Source organism: Limulus polyphemus, unplaced genomic scaffold (genome assembly GCF_000517525.1).
Source record: "Limulus polyphemus unplaced genomic scaffold, Limulus_polyphemus-2.1.2 Scaffold1016, whole genome shotgun sequence".
Classification (NCBI taxonomy): domain Eukaryota; kingdom Metazoa; phylum Arthropoda; class Merostomata; order Xiphosura; family Limulidae; genus Limulus; species Limulus polyphemus.
In genome coordinates this window covers 127,503-132,436 of record NW_013666626.1, presented here as the reverse complement: position 1 = coordinate 132,436, position 4,934 = coordinate 127,503, and the positions used below count along the sequence as shown (strand labels likewise).

Below are 4,934 nucleotides of genomic sequence, written 5' to 3'. Positions count from 1 at the left end.
GGTATTCTCATTCAGTGCTGCCTCTATAGGCAAAATTATTTTTGCATGCCACAAGCCTTGCACTCCCACTTACTTAAGATCACCATGGTTAAATTGCATCTTGCATGCAAATTATCATGCAACAACCCTCCACCAATAGGAGCGTGACACACCCTCCTGACACATGTGACTCCCTCTATTCGATTCTACCAAACTATCATTTTAAGTTTTGGCAGAAAAAGGAAGCGCCAGTTTTCCGTGGAGAGGAGGTAAATACCTATCAGAAATACATTTTCATTATAGGAAAATTATAACTTCTGACAACTTCTTCTCAATTAAATAGTTAGAATCCCACATTGAATAGGAAGAGGGACCAATGAGAGGGAAAAAAAATCCATCTTTCAAAAGCATCCATAAAACACCTTAAAAGAGGATCATACATAAGAGACTTCTGTACTCTATGCCCAGTGTGGAAAGAGGTGATGCAGATATAGGTGGAAAAAGGGAGGAGCACATCCAAAAGGGAGAGAACAATGGTTGGATAAGGGATACCAACCACCCAATATCTGAATCTCAATCCCATAAATGACAGTAATGTGGATGAGAGTGAAAAGGATGTGCCCCAAGGTGTAGAGTGGCTAGTGTGCGATGGACCATACACAGCAAGTCAACTGCATTCAAAACCCAGCCACCCGTAACCAACATCCATGTGAAGGTAGGAAAGTGGATCATACCATTGTCATGTTAACTACAATCCAAAACCCTGTCATCTGGTGGGGGTAAGAAAGAGGATTGTACAATCTTCACCTCAAGTTCAGCAAACTGGAGGGAATTATACCCACCAATCTGTGAACAGAACACATGATGGCAAAGAAATGAAATGTTTGACTGATTCAGGAATCTGACATTCAGAAGATCTGAATAATAAAGATGTCTCTGTAATGTAAAATATCCCACTCAATATCAATCAGACAGAAACCATCTCCAGTGCAGTAACATCCTCGGTATATGAAAATCTTCAAGGGATAGCGCAAAAGAAAGAACTGTAGTAACCTGCATGCTCATCCAACGAGACTCACAAACACAGTAGCAGTGAACATAAGTCCAACTGAGTGATGGAACAGAGACAACTGTAATACATGTGTGACGACTTATGTTGGTTGGTCCAGTTCTGAATCCAAAACTCAACCGCACGGATTCATTATAGTTTGCATCGTATATCACTATCACATTCAGGAGAATGCCTCCATGGTCCACCACTCCAATGGCTTGGAACTGGAAAGTAGTCAGCACTCCTGTATTCCACCAGAAGAAAAAAGAGGAGAGAAAATGTGGTGGAGAGTTTAGAGGAACGTCAAACTGGAAACCCCAAAAAACCCTATTTTGAAAAGCTGATCCCTCCTGATTTATTAAATTTAGGGAATGAAGTCCATGGGTTAGTATGGTTCAGAATGGGCATATGAATGTAGCAACAGTGTGCATTTAGTGGCCATGGAAATTATAATTAAGTCATCCTGGCCTTACAGTATGGATTTGTCTATTTTCAGTATACCTGGACAAGCACTACTTGTCATAAAGAAAGGTGTCACTCACTTGAAAAATAAGATGTATATATACAAAACAGTAACTTATACAGTCACAGTCTAACAGAAAAGAGAAGGATGGTGACAGGTGGAAGACAGTACCTGACGAGGAAGAAACAGCTACCCAAAGAAGAAGATAATGAGAGATAAACATATAAGGTATAGTCCCAGTGCTCAACAAAAGAAGTACCTCCAACATATGATGGGGGTGAGATGTAGGTAAAAGAAAAGGTACCTGATTGGAGTGAAGACACCAGGAATTGATTATGGGAAACAGGAGACAAGGAAGTAAAATCCAACTGAATCGAAAGGGTAAGAGAGGAAGGAAAAAATCTCAAACCGAGTGGTGGTGCCAGGGAATGAAACAGCAGGAAAGGGAACCAATATAAAGAAGCCATGAGGGCAATGAAGCACCTCAGAGCATGTACACAACATAGAAGGCCATCAAGATCCAGTCGGGAATAAAGGTGAGAGATAGAAGCAAAAAAAAAAAATGGAAGAACATGCCACACGAGCCACTAAAGTGGATGGTTGGAAAAAATGTATCCAGAACAAAAAAAACAAATCGAGCTGAAGCAGCAAAAAAAAACAGATCTGTGTTGACCAGGAAGGAGCAATCAGAAAGATCTAACACAGAGTGGCAAGAATGAACGAAAAAATCGAGGGAAGATGATGAATGGCATGAGAAATAAAAGTATAAACAGGTCCTAATTCTGTCTGAATGCATCGACAGCCAAAGCAAGTGGATGAGGAACTGGAGACAAAGACATACAGATCCAAAAGAAGCTCAATGGGCAAGGCACTAGACTGGTACCCAACCCCATGTTGAGCAAACCTAAGACAGTGCCACGAGGGATGAAAAATAGGAGCATGAGCATAAAATAACAAAATGTCAACCATGGGCATCCTCAGTCCTGGAGAAATGGTCCACCAGTATGACAAAAGGCAACATAGTAAAAAAAGTGAAAGAACCAAGAAGTGATTGAGGCAAGACAGATCAATCACAGAACTCCAATCTGCATTGAAAATACACAACTAATGGAGGAACTCTTAGATGTAGGACAGGTAAATGACGGGAAAGTGTTGGACATAGAACATAAATAAATAATGCAATGGCTAAAGAGACAAACAAGCAAACCAAAAAAGAAAAAATTGAATGTAGCAAAACAGATACCCCATGTGATGCTAAAGTCACATGAGTAACACCCCTCAAAAAATGGACCAGTGTCCCACCCCAAAAGATCCTAAAAATCAAAAAAGCCATATGTGTAAGGAAAGAGCTGAAAATGGCAATCACCCTAACTTGGAGTTAAGAAGGAGGAAGGTATCTCAAGAAAATCCCTAAGAAATAGGTGGAATGCCTTGGAAAGGAGGTGTATGATGGTTAATACCAGTAGGAGAGGCGACAGTGGAAGATGATGGCTGGAAAACTTGTCTAGGGAGAAAGGGATAGAATTAACAGATTCTGCCCCCTCATAGTGGCAACAGAGATTCAAAGTGCAGAGAAGCATGAAAACAAAAAACAATCTAGCTGATGGTAAGCTAAGACAAAATCAGCCAAAGCTAGAGGAGGGCGAGGCGTGCTAGTATCATCTCTAAAAAGAGAGACAAAAATGCGCAGTATGAACCAAAACGTCTGGAAAAGGAGGGGAGAAAAACGTGTATAAAAAGGGCTGAGGTAGGCCTAACATACTTCGCAGTAGAGGCCTGAGGAAGGCCAAGTCATAATCAGGTGGAGCAAAATTGTCAAAATAGATGTTGTCCCAAACAAGTACGGAAGTTTGAGGAGGAAGTCAAGCAATAATGAGAGAAGGTTTGGTGGACCCAGGAGTCCTCACAACTGAAATTCATTGTAAGAAGTATAAAATGTAATTAATCACAAAAATTAAAAATTCCTTAAATTTAAAATTTAAGTAAGTGTATATTGACAGTAAGAATTTAGTAGATAGTATTTGTTGAAGAAACAATACATTTAACATAATGTACAATTTACCAGTAAAATGAATGACAGGTAAGCCTAAAACAACAAATACACATTAAGCCTAATCTAACATGGTAGGACAAAGGATATCACTAAATGTTAATTAAAAAACTCTAACCTTAAAAGAAGTAGATACAAATCTAACCAAAGCATTTATTATTGACACCAAAGAACTCCATATAATAATATTAATAACAAACTTATCCAAAAACCTATAACAGTATAACAGCTTAACTGTCTAAAGTCAGCGGATCATATTATAAATGTATGGGCCCCCAAATTTGAGGCCCAATGAAGGTCAACTCATATAACGATCAATCTCCTACTGTATTAAAGCTGAAAATTCCTCAGTCAAGTACTGCCACCTGGGTAATTGCACTGGAAATAAATGATAACATTTTTGAAGTGGAAACATAGGCTTCAGTGAAAACTACAAAAATGTGAAGAACAATAAAGATAGGTAAGTTATCACTTAAAACTGTTAAAGTGGAGTAGGAAAAAAATATCTCCACTTTGTATGAAATGTCAAAAAAATAAAAATGCGAAAAGAGAGCATAAACAAAAAACGTCTTGACACTAGCACTGCCAAATGAGAAGTGGTAGTTTGGTAGTCGAATAGAGGGAGTCACATGCATCAGGAGGGTGTGTTGAGTTCCTATTAACAGAGGGTTGTTGCATGAAGATTTGCATGCACGACACAGTTGAACCACATTGATCATGGGGAATGTGGGAGCTCAAGGCTTGTGGCATGCAAAAAGAGTTTTGAATATAGAAGGCAGCACTGAATGAGAATAGCTTCTTATGAGAGAGAAGGTAAAGTACCTTATCAGAAATCAGATTTGAGAAATACTATTAAAGCCTTTTGAAACTTTAAATATATCAAATTCATAATTAGCTGGGTCAGCTTGTGTAATGTTGAAATAACTCCTCCTTTGGGGATTCTAAACACCACATAATGAGCAAGACACATGGTAATGGTGCTGGTCTAATCACAAAACAGTGAATGGGAATCTATCATGGACCTATACAAATACTGAAGTACAAGTTTAACCAGTCAAAATTTTAAAGGTGAATGATTTACTGAATAATATCAAGTTATTATTAATTATTCAGTTAAACTTGAGTAACATTAATTTTCACCAAGTTTAAGTTTTTTAATCAGCACTTACAGAATTATAAGGTTACATGTTCAAGTGTCTGACATGAATTTTTCCTTCTTAAAGCACAAAATACAATTATTGAAAGTTATCTTTTACACTCAGCTCTATATACTACATTAATAGTTAGTAGTATCAAAACTATAACAACTTTAAATGAGTACAAAGTAAATTATCAAATTTAAGTATTATACATTACTCAATTTCTTAATTTGAAATATTAAAAAAAAAAAC

At 37.7% G+C, this 4,934-nt stretch overlaps 1 protein-coding gene across 3 annotated transcripts in view; it reads right to left on the bottom strand.

The window, feature by feature from the left end:
- LOC106461712 (serine/threonine-protein kinase 11-interacting protein-like) overlaps positions 1–4,934 on the bottom strand; it is a 111,716-nt gene that overhangs the window by 29,434 nt on the left and 77,348 nt on the right. The window lies entirely within an intron of this gene.